Here is a 12,228-nt window from a genome sequence, read left to right as displayed (position 1 = left end):
TACATTGTGAAATAATGCTATAATTAGTACTCAAACAGTATTTTACACTTTATGTTTCTGTGTGGGAGCAAACTGTTGAAATCTTTATTTAATATATGCTAAATTGATCTTCTAAGAGAATTGAAAATGAATCTTGATGTGAATGGAAGGGTAAAGGGAGCGGGAGAGGGGAGGGTTGTAGGTGGGAGGGAAGTTATGGGGGAGGAAAAGCTATTGCAATCCAAAAGCTGTACTTTGGAAATTTATATTCATTGAATAAAAGTTAAAAAAGTAAAGTTGATGGTAAAATTAAAAAAAAAAAAAATTTCCCGGATGACCGGGGTTCTATGTGGTGGGCTGTCATTCACTGAAGCTGTGTTATCAAGTACATAACTGAATGTAGTGTTTTCTGAGTAGTGAAATATTAAAAGTTTAATGTGCTACCAAAATAAAAAAAGAAAAGCTTAGTTCACAGACAAGAAATTGGAAAATAAAAAAGAACAGAAAATAAAACTCACCATGAGTAAAAACAACTGACTTAGTCTCTGGTTGCCACTCAATTTTTTAAAATCTCTAATGGGTATTTTTGAGCCCTGAAACCAACTTTTTTATTTGACAGGCAGAGTGGATAGTGAGAGAGAGACAGAGAGAAAAGTCTTCCTTTTGCCGTTGGTTCACCCTCCAATGGCTGCCACGGCTGGCACACTGCGGCCGGTGCACCGCGCTGATCCAAAGGCAGGAGCCAGGTGCTTCTCCTGGTCTCCCATGGGGTGCAGGGCCCAAGCACTTGGGCCATCCTCCACTGCACTCCCGGGCCACAGCAGAGAGCTGGCCTGGAAGAGGGGCAACTGGGACAGGATCCGGCGCCCTGACCGGGACTGGAACCTGGTGTGCCGGCGCCGCTAGGTGGAGAATTAGCCTATTGAGCCATGGCGCCGGCCCCCAACTTTTAATCTATTATTTCTCAGTGCCTGCTTGTCAGTAAATAGACTAGTTGTCCCAAAGCAAAATCACTCCCTTCTTACAAAGCTAAACAAACAGAAAATCAAAATAACTGGAAGTAGCACCATTAGTCTACTTATCTGGTCAACCTAGCATTAAGAGAGTGAATTATCAACCCTCATGAGAGCTCAAAAACAAATAAACACCTGTTATTTCAGTAAAGTGTGTTTTACTAGACTGAGACTTATCTGGATTGCAATGTCCTTACAACATATTTCTCATTTATGTGTGTAAGCCTGGTTTTCAACATATCTTAGAAACTTAGAAATGCCATACAATAGTCTTGAAGCTTCTTCTATTGTCATTTCTTGGAAATTCTCCCTCTTGCAATGTAAGTATGTGTTTTCCTTCCTCTCTCCAAAGGAAAAAAAATAGAAAAGAAAGAAAACAAAACACAAGCATTTTCTATTAGACTCATGGCTTACAGGTGTGCAGCCATATAGAGACAGACCTTACCTGGTTTGGGTACTCAGTACCCACACACAGAGCCCAGAACACAAAAATTAGCTGTCAGTGTCGCTCCCCCTCTTCGTGGAGGAACGACACTAAACCCTGCGCTGTTCTTTCGTCTGCTCGGCCCTCCCCGGGTTTGCTGCTGGTTCTTCCCGGGGTTGGCTACTATCCCTTCCACCTCCGTGGAAGGGCAGTTCCCCCTGGCCACATTCCCCACTTCCGCAGGGGAGCGGCACACCGCCGGCCGGCTTTCTCGGGGGCTGCACAGGTGTTCCTTCAGCTAGATGTTCCCCTTAGATGTTCCTGGTGCATGCCGTCTCTCTCCTCCTTTATAGTCCTCCTCCGCCAATCCTAACTCGGCTGCCCACACGCCGAGCACACCGCTCTCCAATCAGGAGCAAGTCCTACAGTTTATTGGTTGAACTGGAGGCAGCTGTGCGGAAGCTGTTTACTTCTCTCCCAGCGCCATATTGTGGGAGAGCAGATGCATAGAATAAGTCTTAATTCCAGTAACAGTCTAGTCCGAGCTGCTCCCCACAGTCAGTAATATGGGGACCTCTCTCAACCCTGTCTTTTGCTGGCCCTATGTTCTTGGGCAAATATCTCCACTACATGTAATTCTTTGATGGGGAACAAAGAGAGATAAGAGATACACACAAATCTGCATGCTTTATGGAGTTATTTTTAAAGACAATGAGTATGAGACAAAGAAAGAACGTAGAAGACACTATAAAATGGAAGGCTGTGTTGTTGCAATGTGACCTGTGCAGCCATGATTGTCCCAATGTCTTAGCAAAAGGAGCCACAGCAGAGACCAGGAGATGTGGTGCAGGTATGAGCAAGTGTGCCCTGTGCACAATGAGCCCATCTTTCTCCATTGGTGGTTGGCAGCTAAATGGGATTATTACAGCCTCAGTGGCACAGCAGTGACTTCTGAACTTAGCAATAGTGGTTCTTATGGTTCAGAGGTAGAAGGTTACTCAAATGTTTCCAGAATCCTTAGTGCCTACATTCTTAAAGTATGTGCTTCCCTCACTGTTCCAGGTGATCAGTTTCAGTTCACAGTTGGTCATGGTGGAGGGACTGGGAGTCAAAGGGAGCACATAGACAAGTCTAGTACCTGCTAACGCTAACTGATGGAGTAAATAAAGGGGAGAGTGATCCAACATGGGAAGTGAGATACTCAGCAGACTCATAGAATGGCAGATGTCCTAAATAGCACTCTGGCCTCAGAATCAGCCCTAAAGGCATTCGGAGCTGGCTGAAAAGCCCATGAGAGTATTTCAGGCATGGAAAGCCAAGACACTCTGGCAAAAGATCTCTGTGAGTGAGATCCCAGTGGAAAGAACAGGTCTTCAAAGAAGGAGGTACCTTTCTCTGAAGGGAGGAGAGAACCTCCACTTTGACTATGACCTTGTCTAAACAAGATAAGAGTCGGAGAACTCAGAGGGCTTCCATAGCCTTGGAAACTCATGACTGGAGCATAGGGAGATTACTGATGCCATAGACAGGAGTGTCAATTGGTAAAGTCAACAACAGGAGTCACTGTGCACTTACTCCTCATGTAGGATCTCTATCCTTAATGTGCTGTACATTGAGATTTAATGCTATAACGAGTACTCAAACAATATATTTCACTTTGTGTTTCTATGGGGGTGCAAACTGTTGAAATCCTTACTTAATGCATACTAAACTGATCCTCTGTAAAAAAAAAAAAAAAAAAAAAAAAAAGAAATTATCAATTCCCAACTTGACTCTCACTGGGATTAAACATGACAATAGGTCTGCTCTGATTTCATCATCATTTAAAAAAAAATCATCTATTATTTTTCACTTTATGTTTCTGTGTGGGAGCAAACTGTTGAAATCCATACTTAATGTATACTAAGCTGATCTTCTGTATATTAAGATAATCAAAAATGAATCTTGATGTGAATGGAAGGGCAGAGGGAGTGGGAAAGGGGAGGGTTGTGGGTGGGAGGGACGGTATGGGGGGGAAGCCATTGTAATCCATAAGTCGTACTTTGGAAATTTATATGCATTAAATAAAAGTTTAAAAAAAAAAAAAGTATGTGCTTCCCTGCATATGCCCAGAATAAATCACTCAGCATCTCCTAGGTTCACACCAACTCCAGGCCCATATGGGAGCAGAAACATTAACATGCTCAGCAACATTGATGAAAGGGTGCAATTGGTGCTATTGTGGCATCTGAAGGGAGAACAGTACCCAGTAACTTGTAAATCTCATATCAACCTTGAAGTAGATGGAGTGAATTCTCAGCAGTGACTTCATCTCCAGGGGTGACTACTCACAAACCTCACAGAATTAACTCCATAATGTTAAAAGACACTCTTATAAAACAACACTCTTTTGGAAATAGAATTTGGTCTGTTATTCTATTTATTGTTTATAAGCCTTTATTTTAACCATTATTATCTAGAAAAATGGTCAGTCTTTCAAACACATTCATACACACACACACACACACACACACGCACACAGAGAACCCTAATTTCTACTTTTAGGTTATGTTTCTCCATCTGAAAGGCATTGAAATTCCAGGAGTTACTAAATAGAAGCTCATGTTTTATGAAGCGCAAAAATAAAATAGTACTTTCTTTTCATCCTTTTTTATTTTCCATTTATATAAAATGAGCAAATTTTATATATTTCATATATACAGCTTTAAGAGCATAATGATATTTCCCACTCTACCCTCTTTACTTACTCCCCCTCTCCTCCTCCCTTTCTTAATTTTCTTTTGATTTTTACAATGACATACTTTCAATTTACTTTATAATCATAAGTCTAGCCCTTCACTAAAAAAAGAATTCAACAGGTAGTACATATTAAAACCACTGTTCCTCAAAAGTACAGACAAGGGCTATAAACAATAATCAAATCTGAAAATGTCAATTTCACTCATGTGCATTGTATTTTTTGTACTCTGCATATTAGTTACCACAAATCAGAGAAAACATATGATATTTGTCTTTCAGGAACTGGCTTATTTCACTAAGCATAATGGTTTACAACTGCATTCATTTTGTTGCAAAAGATAGGATTTCATTCTGTTTTACAGCTGAGTAGTATTCTATCATGTATGTACCACAATTTTTTTATCCAGCCATCAGCTGCTGGGACATCTAGGCTGATTCCGTATCTTAGCTACTGATAACTTTCATGTCCTGATTTCACTTCCTTTGGGTAGATTCCCGGGAGTAGAATGGCTGGATCATATGGTAGATCTATTTTCAGATTTCTGAGAAATCTCCATGCTATGTTCCATAATGGTTGTACTAGCTTTCATTCCCACCAACAATGGATTTTTATCTTTTTTAAGTGAAAGATAGTATGTTTCAGAAATAAAACAGGAAGCCTATTGGATTTTTTCATCTAGAACTTTCTAAAATCTTTCAGAACACTTTTGGAGTTGAAGCCTGTTTGCCTTCATTCCTGTAGTCTCACACCAGAGAGTTTAAAAAAAAAGATTTCATTTCTTTATTTGAGTGGTAAAGTTACAAACAGTGCAGAAAGAGAGAGACAAAGAGAAAGGACTTCCATCCACTGGTTCACTCCCCAAATGGCCACAATGGCCAGAAATGTACTGATCTGGAGCCAGGAGGCAGGAGCTTCTTCTGGGTTGCCCACGTGGGTGTAGGAGGCCAAGAACTTGGTCCATCTTCTACTGCTTTTCCAAGCCATAGCAGAGAGCTGATTCAGAAGTGGAACAGCCGGGTCTCAAACTGGCACTCATATGGGATGTCAGCATTGCAGACAGCAGCTTTACCCACTACACCACAGCACCAGCCTCCAGAGAGTTTTAATAAAACACTAGTCCCATATGTAACTTTTCTAGTTCCAATTCAGAAAAGCCCAGGGCCCCCTCACAAAGTTGATTACTTAACCTCAAAATGCCTAATATCCAAGAATAGCCACCACTTGTATACTGATGCATTCCTCCAAGAGAAGAAAAGAGTGGAAAGTAGAGAAAAGAACACAACATCATAGTCTCACTCATATGTCTAATCTTAAAAAGTCTTATGCAGGGAATCAGAAAGTGGAAATGTGGTTACCAGAGGCTGAAGCCAGGAATGAGGGGTCACAGGGAAAGAGAGGAAAGAGGAAAAAGAAGAGGCTGATTGTTGATTAGAATATACAGTTTTAGTTGAATTGTAGGAATATTTTTAGTGCTCTATTACATGTCATGGTGACCATGATTAATAATAAAGTATTATGTATTTCAAAAATACATTTTTTATATTTTCATCACACCAAGAAAATGATAAATTGATGAGGCCATGGATGTGTTCATTAGCTTGATTGAAAATTTCTATATTGTATTTATTTTTCAAATTCTTTTATATTTGAATTTTAATTAGTTTTTAACAAATTAAATGTGCTTTGCAGATACAATTCTAAGAATACAATGGTATTCTATTCCTCACTCCCTTCCCTTTTCTCCTTCCCACCCTTCTTTCTTCTCTCTTTTTTTTAGTTTTTGAGATAATATATTTCAAAATTACATTACAGTAAAAAGGCTTTACACTTCACCAAATAAGAAGTTTAACAAGTAGAAATCAAAAAGTATTTGTCAATTTTTAACAAAAAGAAGAAAGAAAGAAATCCAGACAGCATCAGCAGCCCATCAGCTCCTCCGGTAGCAAACAATAAATGCATCTGAGGAAGTTCTGATGAACCAATCAAAAAGGGAATTTGTTTCTGCACTTGGCCGAGCCCATCTCGTGCCTTGTAAATGTCAGTGTGTGTACGTGTTAGCGTCTGACATTACTCAGCAGCACATACCAATGGCCAAGAATTTGGCAAAGCCAGGCTGATTACAATGCCTAAAAATATTCTGTTTTATCAAAATCTATTCTGATGCCTTTTAGCTTGTGGACAAAATGCTAGAACAGCAGGATGTTTGGGAAGCGGAAATTCTGAGAGGCTTTCCAAAAACCCCAAGTGATACAACCTCATTGTGTAAGAAGGAGCCCTTCAGCCTCGGTTCTACTTCTGTGTCTATTTTTATCTCAACAGAATTTTTTCTTGCAAGCCATGTAAGGCAATGCTTTTTCATTTGTGAACATTTATAAAATATAACAATTCAGAAAATAGTTATTGAGGACAAACAGGCAGTTTGTTGGGAACAGTGGAGAGGATGAGGTCAAACAGTATTTTTACGTTCAATGTGCTTGCAATGAGAAAAGACTAGAAACCTTTTCTGAGAATATGTTCTGGGTTAGATAAACCATGATCCATGAATTAGACAAGGCAATCTTCCCTTCTAGGGAAGAAGAAGCAAGGAAGAAATTAATTTTGCTGCTAAAGATTGAGAAAGTCTTCTTCAGTGTAGTAGCATTTGATCTAGGCCTTTAAGAGTAGGTAGAGTAGCAAGACAGAGATGGGAAAGTGCTCCAGGCAGAGGAGTAGCACATGGTAGACATGGAAAGTGCAAGACATCACAAAAAAACAATGTGAGATCTTAAAAGGTCTTCATTATCACAGGTAATAAGCTTTTTCCAAAACAAGAAGGCAAATAACACCAAAAAAATGCACCACAGTGCAGTATACTCAAAATAAAAGGGAGAACATTGTAACTTAAACGTTTCCACAAGAATGATGATTTATGCTGGAGGTAGGCAAGTGTTCCTAATTTGTGACATGTTAGAGAGCTGTCCATCAAATATGTGTATGTATAAACTCCCCTGAGGCACTATACCACAGAGTCACTCTTTCTATTTCAGCAACTCAATTTCTCTCGGCCCTGGGTTTGGATTTAAATACCTCACATCCATTACAGTTTTACAATGAAGTTGCAACTCAGGGTTTCAACTGTTTCCAAAATAGGGTTTACATGGAGTAAATTCAAGAGATATTGTATCTTAGGTGGTAAAAGAGTTGATATACTTACTTAAGAAACCAACTTAATTTTTTCCTGTAAAATGATAGCTACTGAAGAATTATCTAGTACTTCCAAAGAAGATGAATTGTAACATTTTGACACTAGCAGATAAAGCCACTAGACATAGTCATTCCTCCAGCCATTAATCAATGCCCACTGTCTATACAGACATATGGTGATGGAGATTATGGCTGTGAGATATCTAACAAGTCTGAAATAAAGAGAAATGCCTTTTTTGAGAATAAAGGGTTGTCAGCCTGTTAATGGATTTGATAAGAGAAGGAACAGAAAGAAAATAGGGGGCCAGCACTGGGGCGTAGTAGGTAAAGCCGCTGCCTACAGTGCCAGCATCCCATATGGGCACCAGTTCAAGTCCCAGCTGCTCCACCTCCAATCCTGCTTTCTGCTGTGGCCTAGGAGAGCAGTGAAGGATGACCCAAGTCCTTGGGCCCCTGCACCTGAGTAGGAGATCCAGAAGAAGCTCCTGGCTCCTGGCTCCTGGCTTCAGATTGGCCCAACTCTGGCCATTGCATTGCTTTCCATGCCTGAAATACTCTCATGGGCTTTTCAGCCAGATCCGAATGCCTTAAGGGCTGATTCTGAGGCCAGAGTGCTGTTCAGGACATCTGCCATTCTATGAGTCTGCTGTGTATCCCACTTCCCATGTTGGATCGTTCTCTCCCTTTTTTATTCTATTGGTTAGTATTAGCAGACACTAGTCTTGTTTATGTGATCCCTTTGACTCTTAGTCCTATCATTATGATCACTTGTGAACAGAAATTGATCACTCGGACTAGTGAGATGGCATTCGTACATGCCACCTCGATGGGATTGAATTGGAATCCCCTGGTATGTTTCTAACTCTACCGTTTGAGGTAAGTCAGCTTGAGCATGTCCCGAATTGCACATCTCTTCCCTCTCTTACTCCCACTCTTATATTTAACAGTGATCACTTTTCAGTTAAGTTTCAACACCTGAGAATAACTGTGTATTGATTACAGTATTCAACCAAAAGTATTAAGTAGAACACACATTTCTAAGACCTGAATTGTGGCAACTGTAAGTCAAGGAACTTTAATGATTAGCATAGTTTTTTTTTGACAGATTATTTGTTTTATTTTGTATTCATTGTTGCACAGCATCAGAAGATGTTCCACACTGCAGTTCATTATTAATATCACTTCTTCTTTATTCTCCTGGCAAATCTGATGACATGCTTGATATTGGCATGTGGTGGAATGGTACTAAGCAGTCTGTTAATGAAGGCAAAATAGCAGTAGGATCAACCGGGCACTCTTACAGGTGGCTGATACAGTAGAACCCCTTTGGTTGGGTTACTTTGTGTTTCTGACATAAAGATGCATTTCCTTCTGGCAGGAGGGTCTTCCTCCTCATCAGAACTTTCTATTGTTAGGTCAGTAACATCACTTTCTTTTTGCTTACCTCACTGGCTACAATCAATGGACAAGGCTTACTGAGAACACTTGACCATTCTGTTTTTGTACTGGATACTTTCATAGTTTCTTTCTTCAGTCTCATTGGACACCAAAAGCCATCTCCTTGGAATCTGATTTCATCCACAAAGAACCGTCATTGGTAATTTCCATACAAAGCCCATCTAATATTAGGCTTTCATAGGCAGCTTTCTTGCCACACACAGGACAAATCCAGGTAGGCTTCTTTTCATTCATTTGTAGACAAAGGGCAGCATCAAAACACTGCAGATGTGAACAGGTCATTGCCCAGCATTGGATTTTCACCCACATTTTCCCGAAAGATCATATCAAGGACACCCGAGGGCTAGTTGTAGCAATTTCACTATCAAAATCTGCAGTAAGTTTTTCTTTAATTAGTGCTCTGGAATGATCAGGGTTTCTAATACCTTTCTTTTTTTCTTTTCAACTTTTATTTAATGAATAAAAATTCTAAAGTATAACTTATGGATTATAGCAGCTTTCACCCCATAATCTCCCTCCTATCTGCAACCATCCCACCTCCCACTCCCTCTCCCATCCCATTCTTCATCATGATTCATTTTCAATTATCTTTATATACAAAAGATCAACTTAGTATATACTAAGTAAAGATTTCAACGGACTGCACCCACAAAGACACATAAAGTATAGAGTACTATTTGAGTAGTAGTTTTACCATTAATTCTCATAGTACAACACATTAAGGGCAGAGCAGGTGCACAGTGACTCCCATTGTTGATTTAACAATTGACACTCTTATTTATGACGTCAGTAATCACCCAAGGCTCTTGTCATGAGCTGCCAAGGCTATGGCAACTCCAATCTTGTTTACACAAGGCCATAGTCAAAGTGGAAGTTCTCTCCTCCCTTCAGAGAAAGGTACTGCCTTCTTTGATGGCCCGTTCTTTCCATTGGGATCTCACTCACAGAGATCTTTCATTTAGGTCATTTTTTTTGCCACAGTGTCTTGGTTTTCCATGCCTGCGAAACTCTCATGGGCTTTTTAGCCTGCTGCAAATGGCTTAAGGGCTGATTCTGAGGCCAGAGTGCTGTTTAGGGCTTTTGCCATTCTATGAGTCTGCTGTGTATCCTGCTTCCCATATAGGATCATTCTCTCCTTTTTAATCTATCAATTATTTGCAGACACCGGTCTTATTTATGTAACCCCTTTGACACTTAATCCTATATTTTTGATCAATTATGAACTTAAACTGATCACTTAGACAAGTAATATGGCATTGGTACACGCCACCTGGATGGGATTGAATTGGAATCCCCTGGCACATTTCTAGCTCTACCATTAGGGGCAAGTCTGAGTGAGCATGTGCCGAACTGTACATCTCCTCCCTCTCTTATTCCCATTCTTATATTTAACAGGATCACTTTTCAGTTAAATTTAAACACCTAAGAATAATTGTGTGTTAATTAAAGAGTTCAACCAATGAATAGCTTTCATTTTTAATCTCTGTAATGCCAAGGCTGCAGTGATATATGGACATGGAGTAATTCTTTCCAATTTCTGATGCCCAAGAGATGGAAATCTGATTAGGCACAGCTGAAGATAACCTAACTAAAGACATAATATTCAAGGGCCATCCAGGGAGCTTCTGTTCCATTCCATTTTTAGGTGGTGGTATGTAACCAAACAAAGGAAACAGCTCCCCATTTACTTTTATACACAGACTATTGGGATAGTTTTCTTCTTGAGGACAGTTAGCCTCTTCCAGGCAAAGTCTCAGCTGAACTTGGACTGTATAATCTCTCCTGGCACCTGGCAAAAAAAAATCTCTGGATATGCACATCTGTCTAACTTGTTGAGGTGTCAAAGCAAAAATAAAAAGCTTCTCTTGAAATCATTGAATACGGCTTTGAACTAAACTTGGGGGCTTGACGAGAACATCAAGGACATCATAAAAGGGCAAGTTTTTTAGCTGCACATCAGGATGTGCAGAATTGGGGGAAATGGTTGCTGCATCTCAAATGCAGGCTTAGTGGCTGGCAGCAGCATAGAACCAGCAGGAGAAGATGGTGACTAAGAAGTAATGGAAATGAAAGGTAATGTGTGGATTCCAGCCGCAGCCAAGTCAGGCTCCATAGGAGAGGAGCCACCATCCATGCTGAAAATCAAGGATTTGACTGTGGATAAATCAGAAAGTCCTTCAAGAGTGCATGGATATCAGTGTGTGTGCAATTCTCGGATTTTAATCTGAACCGCAGGGCTACAGCCACTCTACAACAAATGCAGTGCCCTCATCAGGAAGCCATGCTTGCATCCACTTTTATTCCATCCAGCAAAGCCTAGTAACACTTGTAGTTCAGAAACCTTTAAACAGACTGGCGCTGTGGTGTAGTGGGTAAAGCCTCCGCCTGCAGTGTCAGCATCCCTTATGGGCACCGAGTCAAGTCCCAGCTGTTCCACTTCCAATCCAGCACTCTGCTATGGCTTGGGAAAGCAGAAGATAGCCCAAGTCCTTGGGCCCCTGAACCCACATGGGAGACTCTTCTGGCTTCTCATTGGTGCAGCCAATTGGGGAGGGAACCAGCAGATGGAAGATCTCTCTCTCTCTCCCTCCCCCACTTCCCTAACTCTGACTTTCAAATAAGTAAATAAAATCTTTAAAAAGGAAAAAAAAAAAAAACTAAAACTAGAAACCACATTCAGAATAGCTAAATTGAAAAACATTACTAAAGACATAATATTCAAGGCCACACCAATATTCAATATTCAATATTCAATTGCACACCAAATGCCAGCCAGGACCCAGAGAAACTGGAGCACTGGAGCACTCCATACATTGCTGGTAGGGATGTAATAGGGCATAGCCACTTTAACCGTGAAACTCTGAAAGCATTCCCTTTAAAATCAGGAACAAGATCAGGATGCCCCATCAGCTTCTATTCAACACTGTACTGGCGATCCCTCAACTCCTCGAAATCTGCCATTTTATACCACCTGCGGGCTCTGCTGCCGCTGCCACCAAAGACACTGCTGCCGCCTCTGAGGCGGCCACCGCCTCCACTACCATCCTGCGCTGGGCACCTGTGAAGATGATGCGGCCACCACCATCGCTACCTCCGGGCCCGCCGGCACTGTTTTAATGAGTATTACCCATAACTAAAGAGGCTGTAAGACAATTACTGGCATTTTATTCATTATCAGTGCCTACACATACACTTTCTTGTTCGGAGAAAGGAGTGAGTTCTTTAACCACGCATTCCCCATGAGCTGTGTATCTGCCCTCTCTGAGGGAGCCTAATGTCACAATCAATCTGACCTTAACTAGAACCACCACCTGGTAGTTAAGTTTATTGCTTATCTCTTCCTCACTGCACCTTTGTACACAGGCAAATGATTCATTCATCTTTTTCCCTGTCTTCCACCACCCTCTAGCCATTGGTGTCCAATGAAAGCA

At 40.8% G+C, this 12,228-nt stretch overlaps 1 pseudogene; it reads right to left on the bottom strand.

Moving 5' to 3' along the window:
* Positions 1-8,241: 8,241 nt before the first annotated feature.
* LOC100352342 (E3 SUMO-protein ligase PIAS2-like) lies at positions 8,242-11,758 on the bottom strand (annotated as a pseudogene).
* Positions 11,759-12,228: the final 470 nt, after the last annotated feature.

This window comes from Oryctolagus cuniculus, chromosome 4 (genome assembly GCF_964237555.1).
Source record: "Oryctolagus cuniculus chromosome 4, mOryCun1.1, whole genome shotgun sequence".
NCBI classification, from domain to species: domain Eukaryota; kingdom Metazoa; phylum Chordata; class Mammalia; order Lagomorpha; family Leporidae; genus Oryctolagus; species Oryctolagus cuniculus.
This window is presented reverse-complemented; position numbering and strand designations above follow the sequence as displayed.